Source organism: Mastomys coucha, unplaced genomic scaffold (assembly GCF_008632895.1).
Source record: "Mastomys coucha isolate ucsf_1 unplaced genomic scaffold, UCSF_Mcou_1 pScaffold12, whole genome shotgun sequence".
In the NCBI taxonomy this organism is placed as follows: domain Eukaryota; kingdom Metazoa; phylum Chordata; class Mammalia; order Rodentia; family Muridae; genus Mastomys; species Mastomys coucha.
In genome coordinates, this window is record NW_022196894.1 from 82,812,330 (window position 1) to 82,831,324 (window position 18,995).

Here is an 18,995-nt window from a genome sequence, read left to right on the forward strand (position 1 = left end):
CTATGTAAACTTGAGAATTGTCCTTCAAGGTTTGTATATAATTGTGTTGAAATTTTGATGGGGATTGCATTGAATTTGAGATTGTTTTCATAGGAGAGCCATTTTCACTATGTTAATCCTATTGATCTATGAGTATGGGAAATCTTTCCATCTTCCAATATTTTCTTCAATTTATTTCTTCAAAGATGTGACGTTTTTGTCATACAAGCCTTTCACTTGTCTCATTAGAGTTACCCTAAGATAGTTTATATTCATGGAAGCTATTGTGGAATGTGTTGTTTTCCTGATTTCTTTCTCAGTCTGTTTGTCATTTGTATATAGGAGGGCTATTGGTTTTCAGACATTAATCCTGTATCCATTCATATTCTTGAAAGTGACTATCAGCTGTAGGAGTTCCGTGCTGCAAATTTCTGGGTCACTTATGTGTACTATCATATTATCAGCAAGTAATTATCTTTTGATTTCTTCCTTTCAAATTTGTACCCGGTGATCTCCATCAGTTGCCTTATTGCTGTAGCTAGAACTTCTAATGCTATATTAACAGATAATGGAGAGAGTGGACAACTTTGTCTTGTTCTTAATTTTAGCAGAATTGCCTTCAGTTTCTCTTCATTTAATTCAATGTTGGCTCTAGGCTTTCTCTAAATTGACTTTATTATATTTGGTTTGTTCCTTGTATCTCTTATCTCTCTAGGACTTTCATTACGAGTGCATGTTAGACTTTGTCAAAGGCCTTTTCTTCACCAAACGGACAGTAATGTGGTTTTATTCTCTTAAGTTTTTTATATGGTGGATTACATTTATTGATTTTTGTATATTGAATGAACCATCTCTGTAACTTTCAGATGAAGCCTACATCATCATTGTGTATAATTTTTGATGTGTTCTTAGATTCAGTTTACAAAATTTTATTGGGTATTTTTGCATCTGCATTCATAAGGGAAATTGATGTGAAATTCTCCTTCCCTATTGGGTATCAAGGTAACTGCATCCTCATAAATTGAATTGGGCAATGTTCCTTCTGTTTCCAGTTGGAATAATTTGAAGAGTATTGGCATTAATTCTTCTTTGAAGGTCTGGTAGAATCCTGGGCTAAAGCCACTGGACCTGGGCTTTCTTGAGTTGAGACTTTGAGTGACTCCTTCTTTTTCTCTAGTTGTTATAGATCTATTCAAATTGTTTATCTGATCTTAATTTAATTGTAGAAAGTGGTATTTGTTGAGAAATTTGTTAATTTTTTTCAAATTTTCCAGTTTGGTAGAGTATAGATATTTAAAGCATGTCCTTATGGCTCTCTGGATTTCCTCACTGTCTTATGTTACCCCCTTTGTTTCTTATTGTATTAATTTGAATATCCTTTCTCCATCTTTTAGTTAGTTTGAATAAGAGTTTGTCTATATTGTTGATTTTCTCAAAGAATCAACTCTTCATTACATGATTCTTTGTGTGGCTCTCTCTGTTTCTATTTACTGTTTTTATTTACTGATTTCATCTCTCAGTTTGATTATTTCCTGCCATTGATTCTTCTGCACAGGTATGTTTAGTTCTTTTTGAAGTAGAGCATTCAGGTGTGTTGCTAAGTTTCTAGTATGGAATCAACTCTGACCCCTTTAGGCACTTAGTGCTATGAGCTTTTCTTTTAGCATCACTTTCACTGTGTGCCATAAGATGTCGTATGCTGTGTACTCATTTGCATTGAATTCTAGAAAGTCTATAGGTATTTTTATTTGAACACTCTAAGTTAGAGATCCAAAGTTAGTATCCACATATGAGGGAAAACATGTGGCATTTGTTTCTCTGATCCTGGTTTGCCTCACTTATTTTCCCCAGTTCTATTCATTTACTTAAATAATTACAATATTTCATTTTTTATTTACAGATAAATAAAATTTTATTGTGGACATGTGCCACATTTTCATTGTTTATTCATTAGTTGATTGACATTTAGGCTGATTCTGTTTCTTCACACCTGTCAATAGAATGGCAATGAACATCATGGGTACACATGTATCTCTGCAGCAGGAAATCTGCACATATTCCTAGGAATGCAACAACTGAATCATATGCTAATTTTATTTTCAGGTTTTTGAGGAATGTCCACACTGACTTTCATGGCATCTGTACTAGTCTGCACCCCCACTAATAGTGAATAAGAATTTCTTTCTTCATATCCTCTCTAACAATTGTTATCCTACCAACTACAAACACACAGAGAAAGGAATCTGAGAAAAATATATCCATAATATCCACAAGCAAACAAACAAACACAGCAACAAAACCCTCAGAGCAAACATAGTCAGGAAGTCAAGGACTCCATAGGAAATAATTTAAAACTCTCAATAACAAATGAAGAAAGACATTAGAAGACAGAAAATCTGCACATGCTCATAGAATATTGTTAACTGATAATCCTACACAAAACAGTGTATAATACAGTACCATTGAAAATCTTCGTGTTCTACATACTATCCAAAACTATAATTGGAGACACAAAAGATCCTGGAAATCTAAGTGAACTCTGAGTAAAAAGAACAATGTTTAAGGCACTATCATACTCAATCTCAAGTTATACTACATACCCATATAATCAAATCAATGTGATGCAGGCATGAAAATAGACACATAAATAAACGGAATAAAATAGAAGGCCCAGATTTAACTCTATGCAATTTCAACTACTCTATTTTCAACAAAGAGTCCAAAAATACATACTGAAGAAAAGAGCAGTTTTGACACATGGTGTTGGAAAAACTGGATGTCCATATGTAGAAAAATGAAATCAGATCCTTATCCCTCACTCTACACACAAATCAACTCCAAGTACATCAGAGACATTAACATAAAACCTGACACTCAGAAACTGCCAGAACAGAAGGACAGAAAAATTCTGCAACATCTAAGCACAGGTACAGATTCTTAAAATAGATCTCTGGTCATTCAAGAAATAAGGCCAAAAATAAACAATTGGGATACTATGAAATTTAAAGCCTTTATAGCTAAGAAGACAGACAAGAAAGTCGATAGTGTATCAAAATCTTTGACAGTCATATATCCAACAAAGCATTAGTATCTAGAATACATAAAGAGATTTCAAATACATCAAGAAAACAAATAATTCAATATAAATGGACTATATATTTGAATGGAGAACTCTCTAAAGGAGGAGGAACATACTTGTTTAGTATAGCCATCATCAAGACATCAAATGTTTTTACGTTTTTGACTTCTCAGCTACTTATACATAGAATCAGTTACTACCCAGATTGTATATTTGGTAGTAAATAGAATTTCAACTTTTAAATTAAGAGGAACATTTTAAGAAATTTGAGCATGGAGCACTATCATGTTAGGTAGTTGAGATGTTGAGCCAAAGGCAATGACACATTGAAAATGTGACTTAATCTTAGGCTATACATCACTGAGAATGTAGTGTCACCATGAAGCATTTCATGATCTTCTTCGTAGATGGAACACAGATAAATTCAGTTCTGAATCAGTTTAATAGAAAGTCTGGAATGCTAACCTATGTTTTCAAAAGCCAGTACTACAAACACTTGGTTTATATTCCTGTTAAGCAACCAGTGTTGTACATCAAATAATGTCAAAAATTTACTGGTGGGGAGGTGTGGCAGGGAGGACTCTAACATTTCTAAGTAAATAAAAATAGCTATTATGAAGCCTCTGAAATGGTTTGACACAGTTCTCGTCATTCATAGATGGCTAGTTAGAGATAACTAGAGTACATGTGCTTTATCTTGGGTAAACTAGTAAAACCCTCTCTGCAAATAACATGTTCCACACCATGAACATGAAAAAAAAAATGTACACAGATCATGACGTGGTGGATACAACCAGGTGAATTTGTTCTTACATTTTCAGTTTTTCAACAAGGATATTAATGCATACATATGAAGTTTATAAGTGAACAAAGCAATTTAGTATAAAATGCATTTCTGACTTTTGTCAGAATAGGAGGAAACAGGATCTTGAAGACATATTTGTAATCCCATGCTCATTGCAGCTATATTCACAGTAACCAAGGATGAAAACAACATGGTGTATGTATACATAGATTAATAAGCTACACATAACAAACACATCTAATGCAATGCCATCTGCTTTATAAGGAACAGAAGTCCTTTCATTTCGTATAGTAAGGGAGAGCCCTGAGAAGATTATTCACATGAAATAAGAGTCACAGAAAAAAAATAGTACATAGTTCCTCTTCTATGAGAGATATGATAGTCAAATTCATTAAAGCAGTAAGCCATATGATGATTAACAAGGCCTGAGGAAGGGAGAATCTACACAAATGACATGGTTGTACAAGGTGGCAAACTGCCAGTGATTTGCCATGCAAGGCAGACACAGTTACTAAGATTGCAACACACATGTCAATCATTAATAAGTTGTTGTTCACGCTACATACTTTTACCAAAATTTAAAACTAATAAATGTATGTAACCAATGTATTTGTGTTTACAGGAAACTGAGCGAGTTTGAGTCACATGGGTGAGAACCGTTCCTTAGCTGAGAAAGGATTAGTGTTGCTTGGTGAGAAGCAGATATCTTCACAAGCAAGGTGACTCTGGGTTGACCCAGATGCACCATTCAGAGATATCTGGGAATTAGTAGGCACAAGAGAATAAAGGATGTAGAAGCAAATAGAGGGGGGTACTGGACTTTTTTTTGAGCTACAGCCTGACTGCTGCCAAGTTGTATTTGGAATGGAATGGGCATGAGGATTGTGAAGAATATGGCTGTGTGTCTGTGACTTCACGATCTTACACGCATCAATGCCCAGGTGCCAGAAGATCGTAAAGGAAGAAGACTTTGATCACAATTTCCCTGGTTGGTAAATGGTGATCCTAAGGAAATGGTGGGGGGGAGGCAAGCAGCTTGACACAAAAAGGGGATCATCCATTTTTAAAGAGTATCCATTGAGCCAAATGGTTGAGAACAGTAAAGACCTAGCACTCAGAGGTTAAAGACAGATGAAGGGAGTTCACAGAAAAGAGGATTAATGTTAAGAGCAGTAGGAAATGTTAACCAGATGAAGAAAAATGCGGGTTTGAATCTAGAATCTAGCAGCAAGTTTAGGCTTGTGAAAGGAAATTCTCCAGTTGAGTTTTTATATGCATGTTTTTATTTAAGGTTGTCATGGTAATCAAGAAACATGATCACCTAGAAACTTTGGTTTTCCTATGAATATGGTCTATTATGTGTCACAAACCAAATCAAGAATTATTCTTGGAGCAAATGCTATTCTGTATAAAAATTATGTTAGTGCAGATCTCAGTTTTGAATTTGTAACTGAATCTTTGTTTTGCTGTGATTATTTATCTTCCTTTTGCACATTTCACCAGGGTATTGCAGTTTTTTACTCGATTATGCTTTATTCTACTCAGAGGCCATAATGATGATTATGTGTCTGTCATACTCCTGTGTAATATATGAACTGCAGGAGTGGATTATTGAAGGTTTTCCCTTTCCTCTTTTGTTACCTTTCCAGATGATGTAAAATGGAAAGAAACTGAATATGCAAATGTTTCCTACCTCTTTGATTGGCCTGTATATCCATACAAGGGACATGGCTAGAATGGGCAGGACTAGAATTGGAACCTAGTCCTTCCTCTGTCACTGACTTTATCTGGAACCTAGTCCTTCCTCTGTCACTGACTTTATCTGGAACCTAGTCCTTCCTCTGTCACTGACTTTATCTGGAACCTAGTCCTTCCTCTATCACTGACTTCATCTGGGAATCAGATGAAGGATTCTTATACCTCATGGTCTCATTCATTGTTTATAAAATAGTGTGAGATTATATAGCATTTCTTTCAGAAGTTGAAACTGAGATTGCTTTTGAGCTCTCGATTTTCTTTTCATGTAAATGCACCCTTTGTTTCTCTTTATAATAGTCATCTTTAAGAATAAAGATTATCTTGCTTCATCCCCTTTACCTTCAAAGGGCTGGGCTCTGTGGGTTTAATGTGAGTAATATTGAAGCCTGTGCATACACTCTGTTTCCTGAATGTCCAGCAGCTTTCCCTCACTGAACCAGATTCAACCTTTCCTTCCATGTTTTATGTCCTAGTATCTTCTTGGCTTTACTACCTTGTACTTTGAGGCAATACTAAGTACAATAAAGGTTCCTCAAACACTGTAATACTGTGGCAATTGATCTGAATGGCTACCAACTAGTCAGTGTGTGGTGCAAACAGCATGTGTATACACTGTGAAAAGCATGAATCATGTCCTAAAAAGAGGAGTAAGACTTAATGATATTTCATCACATGATTTAGAATAATGGGCAACTAAAATTTCTGAGTGGCTGATTTCTGGAATCTTCCATTTAAGAATTTCAGACTATAGCAGCCATATTTATAATTGCAGAAACTGGAAACAACTCAGATGTTCCTCAACAGAGGAATGGATACAGAAATTGTGGTACATCTACACAATGGAGTACTACTCAGCTATTAAAAACAATGAATTTATGAAATTCTAAGGGAAATGAATGGATCTGGAGAATATCATCCTGAGTGAGGTAACCCAATCACAGGAGAACAAACACGGTACGCACTCTCTGATAAGTGGTTATTAGCCCAGAAGTTTGGAATACAGGAAGAACAACCCATAAACCACAAGAAACTCAAGAAGAAGCAAGACCAAAATGTGGACATTTCATTCCTTCTTAAAAGGGGGAACAAAATACCCATGGGAGGAATTGCAGAGACTAATTATGGAGCAGAGGCTGAAGGAAGGATAAGCCAGCCTGATATAGCTATCTACTGAGAGGCTCTGACAGTATGCGACTAACACAGATGTAGAGGCTCACAGCCATCCATTGAACTGAGTACAAGGTCCCCAAATGAAGGAGCTAGAGAGAGGACCAAAGGAGCTGAAGGGTTTGTAGCCCCTTAAGATAAACAACAATATGAACTAACTAGGGACTAAACCACCAACCAAGAAGTACACATGGTGGGACTGATTGCTCCAGCAGCATGTGTATAGTAGAGGATGACCAAGTCAGTCATCAATGGAAGGAGAGGCCCTTGGCCCTGTGAGGGTTCTGTGCCCCAGTGTAGGGGAATGCCAGGGCCAATAAGTGGGAGAAGGTAGGATGGCGAGCAGGGGGAGGGGGGAAGGAATGGGGTTTGTTCTTGTTGTTGTTGTTTTTTGGAGGCGAAACTGGGAAATTTGACATGTAAATAAAGAAAATATCTAATAAAAATAATAAAAAAATTTAAAAAAGAAGAATTTCAGACTATAGTTGGGTACAGGTAACTAAAATCCTGGAGAGCAAAGGCAAAGCCAAGGAAGAGGTTCTATACTGGGTCCAGGTAGTTTTGATGTATAATGATATGTGAAGCATCATATTTTGATTTTTCTTAAATTCAATTCCACCTTAACAGTGTAGTAGTGACATAGTATTTCCATTAATAAACTCATCTTATAAAATGAAATAGTTTCATTCTTTTTCATAATTGACAATGTATTTTCATCTACCATCTGTCAGTATTGTAGGAAAGAAAAACTCCGAACACCTCTCTCTGTAGTGTCTCTCTGTTTTCTCATCCAGTTTCAGGAGGAAAGGCAGCATGCATATTGTCATGGGTGATAGCATTCCATACCTGAGTATAAATTGTTGTGTGTCCTCCAGACTGAGACTCCTGTCTGTCTGCTCGTATGTACTGATTGCTGTGATGGAGCTTGTATCCCTGGAAAATGCAGGTCCTTTTATGGTCTAAGTTTTCTTTTCTATTCACAGCACTGGGAAGTATTTCCTCTTTGAGTTCTGTGTTGTAGGCACAGTTCTCATTCTGGTCTTAGACATATAAATTCTGTCTACTCTTTCCTTATGAGTAGTTGGTGGTCTATACTAGCTAGGTATCTCCTCTTCAGTTTCCAACAGTGAGGACACCAAGGAGTCTTGCCTACTTATTTTACCTAGAGTCTTCTGGTCTCCAGGTTTCAGGGCTCCAAGGTTTCTTAATCTATCTGGCTGTGATAAAATCAATGGCAGTCTAATGCATCTGACTTCGTGTGCATTCTTCCCCCATTTTTTCTCAGGTGTCAGCTGTGTCTAAATTTTCTCTCCTTTATTTATCTCTGGGTGGGGATTTCTCTTCTGTTAATTCTGACCTCTAGCCTTCCAAAGGGGTGTTTGTTTTTCATTTTCCATGAAGGCTTGTTTGTCACCAATCATAAAGGCATTCTGAATGGTATTAGAAACATTTCTTCTACTGAAGCATAGTTAACTCAAAAACAAACAAAAAAAAACCCAAATTGGTTTAGTTTTATGAACAAGAAGAAAAAGCTATTTGTTGGGCCATTTTAAGTTGGTGCCAGTATAGGTCATCCATTGATAAATGGATGGTGTTCTAGGCAACCTGTGGGCTGCTGTCCCCCAGATGGAAAGGAAGGGAAAGGAAGGGACTCTCTTTTGCAGACCTTGGAAGGAAAGCGCTTTGCCATTTGGACCTTTTGAAGAGTTAAGATTGATTTTCCTTGAACTCTCTCTGGCTAATTGGAATGTCCTATGGTTCTTCTGGTGAGTCCCAGGAAGAGAATTATTGAGGCCTTGTGGGGCAGCATGCTTCAAACTGTGTGTCGTGACCCATTAGTGAGTTGTGAAATCTATTTAACAGATCTTGATCAGTATTTAGAAAATGTGATAGAAACTAAAATGGAATGGGAAATATCAGAGCCCATGGTGCAGGCAATACCTATTAAGACAAGTTTATTTTGTTTAACATCTTCTGTTTTGTACTGGTTTAAAAATTAAAATGCATCCCTTATAGAGCTCTCAAGCTACATATTTTGTAACTCAGTTCTCTAAGGATATTTGAGCAATGTCTTGCCTGTGTGATCAAATAACATGTTTTCTTTAAACTAACAGCAAAACGTCTTTGGGTTTGGCAATGGGAATGGAAGGATGATGAATGAGTGTTTGATGGTAACACATGAGGTCATTTCATTGCTTATCATCAACTGCAAGCTATCTGATCAGCACTTGATAAATTGGGGTCCTCCAAGCACCATTGTACTGTCAAATATATGTGACATCTATGAAATGAGATGGCTACCAATCTGACCCATATAAAAAGAAGTAGGACTAGGTGCATCTTCTTCCCAGCATGCAACCTGTCATCTGCCTCACTGTCAATAACTAGAATGCCAAGAAGAGCTCTAATGAAATGGTGAACTTGTTCTAGAAAGGATTAACCCAGATTTCACAAGGACCAATCATCCTCTGTGTGGGCAAGCCTCCCATGACATTCCACTAAGCCTTAACTCTCTAAAGGTTCACTACTCAACCTTACCATAGTGAGAATCAAGTTTCAGACGTATGAACACTTTGGGGTGACATAACATACCTAAAACAAAGCACCTAGCCAATTTCTACCACTGTAGGTGATGGTATATTGATTGATACTCTCTCTAATATGGAACCATATAGAGTGAGTGACTGGAATTAGAATCTAATCATGAAAAGAAATACTCTGTCCTAGCTGGCTTATGTTCTTGCCTAAACCTGAATTTTCTGCTTCCCTTTTTTTCAAAACTTCTTATGTTATTAAAATACCATGTAATAAAAGGAGTACTGGGTACAGAGACTAAAAATAAGAAGAAAAATAAGCATGGACATTTTTAAAATGCCAATTGAATTTTGGCAAGTCACCAAGCTAATTCACTGGAGAAAGACATTTTCCCCCAACAAATGTTACTGTAACATTAAAAATTTATATAAATAAAAATACTGAAACTGTTACTGATGGTATGATGTGCTTACAGACAGGAGCCTTGTATGGCTGCCATCTGAAGGAGCCAACAAGTAGCTGAAAGAATCAGATGCAGAGACTTATACCCAACAAATGGACAGAAGCCGGAAGCCCTGGGGTTGAATTAAGGGAAAACAGGAAGAAGCCAAGGAGGAGGGCTACCCTATATGAAGACTAGCAGTCTCAACTAACTTGGACCCCTGTGATCTCTCAGACACTGAGCCACCAACTAGGCAGCATACACGAGCTGATATGAGGCCCTGAACACGAACACAGAAGAGGATTGCCTGATCTGGCCTCAGTGAGAGAAGATGTGCCTAACCATCAATGGACTTACGGCCCCATACAGTGGAGAGGTCTGATGGGGTAGGGTGGGATGGGGTGGGAGATGGGATATCCTTCTGGAGATGGGGGAGGAGAAATGGGATGAGGAACAGTCAGAGGGTGGACTGGGAGGGGGACAATGGATTGTAAAAAAAGATTAAATAATAATAATTAAAATATAAATAAAATCTTAACTGCTATAATACATTTAATGCAACATATACTTTTGTTGTTCAGTTTATTGGATATGTATTTTAAAGCTTCTTCATTTACCACATGAAATATTGAATCTAATTCACTAATTCATTTTATGGTAAACAAAACAAAGTAAAACAAAAAAGAATGTAGATAAAGCCTCATGAGATTCATTAGTTTTATCCTGAATTCTGTAAGTTGGAAGTGCCACTCACTAAGAACAAAAGGGAAAAGCACATTATTGTGACCTAGTTACAGCCCAGTTGGTAGATGATTTTGCAGGAAACAGTATGAAGTATTCACTTCTAGGCTCAGAAGAGTCTCTCATTGCCCCAGTGAACACATTCTGAGAGCAGGAGATGGGAACGAAGAAGAGTTCACATCCTTAAAAATGACATTTCCAACCCTGCAATCTGAGGTGATTTGGTTTAGATAGTTTAGGAAGAAGGGAATAATTGCCTTCATCAAGATTCACTAATGTCTTCTAACTTAGAGTGAGACAGAGAGGAAGCCTGAATGTGAGAGCCCAATGAGGTGGCATGGTAAATGTATGTTGTCATCTGTTTGAATTGATTATTCAAATGTGGCTCACTAGGGGAACAGAATGCTTGATAAGCACCAGTTCAGAACTTCATGCGACACTAAGACCTGATCTCTGATATAAACCTGGGAACCTCAAGGGTCCAGTATCATTGACCACTCCTCGGTTTAAGATCCACCTACAAACTTTGCTGAAAGTCAAGTCATTAAACTTCTCAGGCAAAACTAGGATTTCTATAGAATGTGTCAAAGCTATGTGTTTTTGATAGACTTTTCATTAAATTATAAGTATAAGCAGACAAATATTACTATCTTTCTGGGTAAGATCACCCTAGAAAATGCTATCAATTCTCTGATTTCCTTTCGTTTGTCTTTCAAGGCCAGAGAGAGTTGCCTCCACAAGACGCTTCATACGGCATGGTAAAGGCAGGTTCTTGTTTGATCTTCATGAGAAACATCACAATTTGTACAATTTAAAGAAGGCTTCTTTGTTGATATGTTGTTGAAAAAAAACCTCTGTGAAAGGATCAGTTGGCAGATAGGAGATTTAAACTGTTGTTTAAAGAAGATAGAGATGGGTGCGGAGCCCGCGAGCTAACGAGCCAGCGGCCCCGGAGCCAGCCGGCGGGCGTCCTGGAGGCGACAGCACAGGGAGGTGCCCGAGCATGCACGTGGCCCAGGCGGCCACCAAGGCAGACAGCAGCCCCTCGGGGGGCGCGGCGTTGGCTGCCCCAGCCCCCGGGCCTGGCAGTGGCAGCCCCCGGGTCGGGCAGTGGCAGCACAGGGCCCCCAAGTCTACTTCCAGAGTCCTCCTGGGGCCGCAGGCGAAGGCGCCCCCCGTGGGGGGGCGGATGACGATGGCCTGGTGAGATCGCAAGGGAAGGTCGCCGTCAAGTACGACCAAGGAGCTACTGGAAGCGCCTCAATCTGGAGGAGTGTATTATAGAACAGCTCACGCGACTCTGCGACTGCCTGGAGGAGGAGATCCCAGAGATAGATGTGGATGAACTCTTGGACATGGAAAGTGATGATAACCCGGGCCGCTAGAGTCAAGGAGCTGTTAGTCGACTGTTACAAACCCACTGAAGCCTTCATCTCTGGCCTGCTGGACAAGATCCGGGGCATGCAGAAGCTGGGCACACCCCAGAAGAAGTAAGGGACCTGACTCAGATGACCATGGCTCCCACAGGACAATCGCTGTCCCCCAACCTCGTAACAACAGCAATACAAGGGAACCCTGCAGCCAGGCCTGGTGCCATATGCAGGGATCCCCGTGCCCCTGCCTAGGGACCATTTCCCTTGGCCTCAGTTTTCCATTTAGGGTTTTTTTTTTATTATTAAACTGACGGGACTTTTTAAAAAAAAAATAGAAAGAAGAAGATAGAGATGTTTGGTAGCAGCGAAAAAGGCAAGCAGGCTTGCAGCACATGGAGCTGAGAGAAAATGTATTGCGGGAAAATGAAGAAACTGGAAAAGATGAAACACAGTAAATTCCTGTGTGTCATATAGTAAAAGTTAATTTGATTTAATGGCATAAAGAAAGTTAAAGAACTTTGAGTGGCCAGCATGCATGAAAGGTCAAAAGACACAGTTACTGCCATAACAATATATTCTGGAAGCATATATTGATAATATACAACATATAATATACAATGTAATTTACAAAACTATACCTATCTAATGAATATACTAAAACAACAGATAAATATACAACATAAAGCCTGCACCTAAGGCCTAGAGAACATCAAGGAAGAGATGGCAGAACGATTGTAAAAGACAGGAGACCCTAAAGTCTGCTGTGAGATTATGTCTCCTAGAAATGGCATGGAAACCATACCCATACCTCCACAATATGGCTACCTAAGCAAGACCTGAAAATAACAATATCAATAGGCAAACTATTGAGAGAACAAATAGGAGAAGGGAGAAATCTCATAGGGCTACATCCCTAGACAGGGACCAACACAGGTGACTAATGAACGTGGAGAGATGGAAAATCAGTCTTTCTGAGAGATGATCCCCTTAACCAGTTATCCAATACCAAGAGGTCTGTTCTGGAATCAGACACACACACAAGCAATGTTAAGTGGATTCATCAGGTTATATTTATTTATTTATGTGTTTATATTATTAACTATAATAATCAAATAAAAAGAGGCCATCTGTTTGAGAGGGACAGGGAACATGAGAAGGTGTGGAAAGAGGGAACAGAGGAGTCACAGGGAGGATACATGGGAAGGGCTAGAGAGAAGAAAGGAAAGGGAAAAAGTGATGCAATTATATTTTAATTAAAAAATAAAACATATAGCACTTGATTATCTTAATCCTATCATTAAAATGTTATCATAGGTTCAAATGAAAAAGAACACTAAAAGTAGAAATTGATGTATTTTAGCATCCTTTTGTAATTATAATGATTGGTTTGTCACCAATATTTGCTCTGTTACTCCGATGGCTTTGTATCTACTTGGAAATGTTAGCTATTTGTCAAATCAGCTATACCTCATTAGAATGGGCTATTTCTTGATCCCAAGCTTTTCAAGTCAAGTGCTCTTTGTAGGCAAGTTAATTTGTTTTTTCCTTTTTTTTTTTTTTTTGTAAGAAGGTATGTACCTTAGCTTGGAAACTACATTTCACATCCATAAGCTACATAGTTGAAAATACACATTGTGATAAGACATATTAAATTAATTCCCATAGCTAACACTTATTTTCCCTCTCACTGACTTGATCTATAATTATGAAGCAAGTTGCAGACAGGAAAACACTATCCTGAAGGGCCTATTAAGTCCCACACTATAGATTTGCCTGGTTTTTCATGCTTCCTTCTGTGTTTTTGTCATTTGATTGTTTGATTGATACAAATTAATTTCAGAAACCTTTATAATAGAATGGACACATTACAGAAGAATTTCTTGTTAAACTGATAGCATTGAATATTTTCATTATTATCTCCTGATTCACCTGATGTGTGCTATAATTGGCTTGAACACAACCTCAGGAAATCTCTTACCTAATTACGTATTTAGTCAATGGGCCATGCAAGCTCCGAAGAGGCTCATTCTACTGTATTGACTAAACAGGCATTTATTCATGACAGAGTTATGTCAGCCTCATGGGTGAAAGCTTATTTTAGAATCCCCCAAATCTTTTAAAAACATTTATATAGTTGCAATAAAATCATAATAGCAAAAGATGCATTTTTGGCATTCAAACCAAAGTGGATAGACTAGAAGAGAGAGACAATGTCAAAATAAGTAATCAGTTTTCCCTTTTTCTAGTAAAATAATGCTACCAATTGTCCCTTCTGTTTCTTCAGTTATTACCATTAAAATAACTGTAGGGTGGGGGAGTTGCGCACTAGTTAAGAGCTTATACATCTCTTACTGAGGATCTGAGTTTCTTCTCTGCTCCCCTCTCGACAGCTGACAGCCCCCTGTAATTCCATCTCTAGAGAATTCAGTGTTCTATTCTGGCCTCCTTAGGTGCACCTGCATATAATCACCTCCACAGAAATGAAAAGCATTCCAAATTGTAACTGATCTCCTTCAAACTTGGTCCTCAAAGAAAATGAGAAACACAAGGAGGTCAAGTATTTGCCTGCATGGCTCAATTATAAAACTGAATTTTACTGGACCCTTAAACAAAACTTTTGTTGAATTTACACAGTCAAGCTTAAATAACTAGTTTCCAAGTGCTCAGAGATGGGGTCAAGTAATATTTTTCTAGTTTCAGGAATCATTTCCCTCAGATTTTCCTAAATCCTCTAGCACTATTTTCCAATACATAATTCTATTCTGTGTATTTTTTCTTTTAAATATAGGGTGATCCTTTATGTGCAACAAGCCCTTTGTGGATGAAAAGGGACCTGAATGGCAGTGGAGGACAAATGGGGTGGTAATCTAACCTTCAGATTCTCTATTAAAAACATTAAATGTAGCATTTCTGTGTCATGAGGAAATGATGTTACTATGGCTACTGCCTTATGAATCCCAGTGAAACTGACGTTAGCACCAGTCCTCTGACTTCAGCCTCACGTGAGTTAAGGTTGCTCAGCGTCCACAGCTTTCTGTTGGTTGCTGATATGTATCTCCTGGGCAGCAGAGCAAGAATGTAGATATATGGAGAAACTCGTCTGTGCCCAAAATGAAGTACAGGAGAGGAAATAAACACCCAAACTGTCAAAGATAGGGATGTGTGATTTCACTGCATGCAGAATAGTCATGAAATATCATTTTGTGGTTCTACATGTGGAAAACAAGAGAAACAGAAGTTCAAGATAATGGCAATGCTGCTGCTGCTGGTGGTGGTGCAATATATTTATTGCAAATATATGAAAATAATATGTGGATATATACACATATATATGCATAATGTATATGTGTGTGTGTCTACATGTGTGCAAAGTCATTAGGTTTATAAGCAAATGCCTTTCCATTATGAACTATCTGGTTGACTCCTTGTTACTTTATAGTTTGGGAACAGAGCCTGTTAAATTACACAAGCTAACCTTCATCTTGGGATCTTTCTACCTAAACTCTGCTATCAAACTTGATTCTGAAAATTAATTTTGTGCATTAAGATCTAATGTTATACATAAAAATTTTTCTACAAATAACATATACACAGCTTATTTTTATCTCCATTGGCTTACAAGAAACATAGCAGATTCCAAATAAAGATTGTTCAGTAACATTGTAAACAAATTACAATTGTACTGTAAACAGAGATGTCCTCTGTTTTGCTTCACAGTATAGAAACTCTATTGTTTCTCTTGCTGGATATTACTGCAATTCTTGAAGCAAAGGCCGAGTTCAAACTTTCTGAAACCAAGTCAAACGATCTCACTTTTCTTAATACACTGGGAAATAGTAAAATGTGTTTTTTTGACAAGGAGTTGCTTGATTTAATTTACAAAGGGTTACTCTCTAGGACATTGTCCTCTTTAAAGGTGATGATTTATTAGCATAAAAGTCTCAATCTGGGTATCTTTGGCCTGCTTGTTCCTTGTGCATTCAATTAGAACACCAGTTTACTTGACTTTTTTACTCGTGCTTTTCCCACATGATAGGACCCTAGGATGTTGGATCTTTCCTTTCACTCTGTCTGTCTGCAGCAAACACATAATACAGTGCCTAAAGTGAAAAGCTTGGAGTATTTGTTGAGAAAATAGAAGGCACATCCTGGGGGAAGATCTGGTAAATTCACCCTATTCTTAATTTGAAAAAAAAATTATAGAAATGCTTGGTTTTCACAAGAAAATCAAGAGGAAGGAAGACCAAAATGTGGATACTTTGATCCTTCTTAGAAGGAGGAACAAAGTACCCATGAAAGGAGTTGCAGAGACAAAGTATGGAGTAGAGACTGAAGGAAGGACAATCCAGAGACTGCCCCACCTGGGAATCCTTCCCATATTCAATCACCAATCCCAGACACTATTGTGGATGCCAGCAAGTGCTGGCTGACAGGAGCCTGATCTAGCTGTCTCCTGAGAGGCTCTGACAGTACTTGACTAATACAGAAGTAGAGGCTCACAACCATCCATTGGACTGAGCCCAGGGTCCCCAATGAAGGAGCTATAGAAAGGACCCAAGGAGCTGAAGGAGTTTGCAGCCCCTTGGAACAACAATATGCACTAACTAGTACCCTCAAAGCTCCCAGGGACTAAACCACCAACCAGAGTACACATGGTGGGACTAATGGCTCCAACAGCATATGTATAGCAGAGGATGGCCAAGTTGGTCATCAATGGGAGGAGAGGCCCTTGGTCCTGTGAAGGTTCTATGCCCCAGTGTAGGGGAATGCCAGGGCCAGGAATCCAGAGAGCGTAGGTTGGTGAGCAGGGGGAGAGGGGAGGGAATAGTTTTTTTTTTTTCTCGGAGGGGAAACTGGTAAAGGGGATATCATTTGAAATGTAAATAAAGAAAATATCTAATAAAGAAAATATCCAATAAAACAAATTAAAAAAAGAAATGCTTGCTTTTTGATGTTTAGTTGAAGGTATGTCTTATACACCATTTTTTATTTGTTTGTTTCTGTTTTCTTAGTCTTGAGATGGATTTGTGTTCCACATGAGACTCTATTAGGGACTGGACAGATATTCAGAAAACCTATTGTCACACAAAACTCGTCTACTTCGGTTGTGTCTATATGACAGGCCTAAAAACCTAATAACAGACCTGAGGCATACACTTTAAAAAGAGTCAGTCTCCTGGGGTACTCAGTTGCTGACATCTCCTAGCTCAAGTGTGTTCTAGATTGGTCTCTGCTAAAGTTTATGGAGAGATCTGCATGCTTTCTTTATTTAGGCATAAAGGTGCCTTAAGAAATATCTCATAAATAACTAAAACTGAAATTGAACATTATTTCTTGGCCTTTACAGTGTTTTAATAATCTTAATTGATTTTCTAGCTATAATTAGCTTAGAATTTTTACTAAGAAGCTGTCTTACCAGACAGGGTGTCTCAAGAGTTAGAGATAGCACTTAGGCACTAATTGTCAGAACAGTCCTACACAAGGCAAAGTTGTTTTACTACCAGAGAGAAGTTGTAAGGCTTCTGTCAGTAATTATTTATGTTACAGCCAAGGAATGCTAGTATATGACCTTCAGCTACTTGCTTCAGACAGACCCAGAAAATTTATCTTGGGGCTACCAAAATAGCCCAGGAAGGACACCACTGCTCCTCCGCTTTGCACCTGGCTGCTTGTTCTCACTGACCTTGATGTAGTCGTCTCCTGCCTACGTGACTTCTGTCATTTAACCTGTTTTCTATATACTATATAAGCCTATTTTTAATATGTACAAATTACATTCAGATACCATACTCCCTTGTGTCGTGTCTGTTTGTCACTCGCCAAATTCTTTGCCCACCAGGCCAGAACTTTTATCATCCTGCGGAACAAGGGGTCCCCGAAGCAACCCAGTCCGTGACAACCTATTACTTAAATCTTACACTAGTCAGTGCTATGCATCAGTTTTCTCTGTAATTCAAAGTCTATCCTGCTGGGGAAGCTCTTTAAAACAGAAGGTAAACAACTCTTGATGGATTCAGAAAGTCCCTGAAACCATTGAGATTCCTAGGCTCCTCCCTCTCAAGAGTAGACAGTAAACGCTGCTGAGAGTCACTCTCAGAGAAGCCAAGCTGCAGGGAAGATTGTGAGACAGGAACAGCTTCCTGGAAGAAGCAGAAATCAGCCCATTTGCCTGGAAGTGGCTTAGACCCACCAAGCTCGCTGGAAAGACCTCTCCTACCTGCTGAGCTGTCTGCAAGCTGTATAGTATGCTCCCAGGTTTGTCACCTGTTACCTGAGCTGGGATGGGCCTTAGTGAGTCAACTGTCTTTGAATAATTTCTGCTCCTACAGAAACCTCAGTGAAATCCATTGATTCACCAAGTTAGACTATGGGGGTACCTGACCTTTGGTCTATTTTGTGATCCCAATCCGAGGTGAGAAAATGTGGGTGTAGTGTAAATGTCACTTCTATTTCCTCAGATGACTTGAAGAGATGAGAGCCATACCTAAGCTGTGCAAATGCATGGCTTAGCCTGAGCTCAGAATGCTTCCTTCATTGTTCTAACTATTGCCAGGCCTAGGGCTAGAAGCTTCTAGCCTCTGTCCAATCTAATTTTCTAAGCTGAGTAATTCAATATAGCTTCTCTTGGCTTCTGTCTGAACTGTTTTGCCTGGCCTCATACCAACTTTGGCAATATGTTCTAACCCTTTGGTTCCCTCTCATCCTCTGGTTCATTCTGTCTTCATTTATGTTTGGCTTGTTCACTCTGTAATCTGTCTATAAAACTGTCCCAGGAAAACTCCCATATACACAAACCACCCATCACCCCCCCAAACACCCAAACCCTCTCTTTCTTCTCTCTCACTGTTCTTAAGTAGCTTCTCTTCCCTGTTTTGTTCTGAGGACAGTTGAGTGTATCCTATCTCCGACTTATTCTGTCAAATCTTTCTTTGATCCATCACTTTGTCTGCCCCTCAATTAGATGCCACTTTCAAACATGGGTGCCTCCTTCTATGTTTTATCCTTCATTGTTAAGGATAAAAAGGGTGTGGTAAGGGTGGCTGTACTCCATCCAGATCATACTGTAATCTAGAGCATCCTGCAGCCTGGCTGGATTATATATTTGAATGTGATCCC

The 18,995-nt window shown here is 38.6% G+C and overlaps 1 long non-coding RNA gene and 1 pseudogene across 1 annotated transcript in view; both read left to right on the forward strand.

The window, feature by feature from the left end:
* LOC116086089 overlaps positions 1-11,283 on the forward strand; it is a 79,028-nt gene extending 67,745 nt beyond the window's left edge. The window contains exons 2-3 of the long non-coding RNA XR_004116818.1: positions 9,799-10,141; positions 11,224-11,283. This is a non-coding gene — a long non-coding RNA (uncharacterized LOC116086089). The remainder of the gene's footprint in view (positions 1-9,798; positions 10,142-11,223) is intronic.
* A 136-nt stretch (positions 11,284-11,419) lies between these two features.
* Positions 11,420-12,361, forward strand: LOC116083688 (annotated as a pseudogene).
* Positions 12,362-18,995: the final 6,634 nt, after the last annotated feature.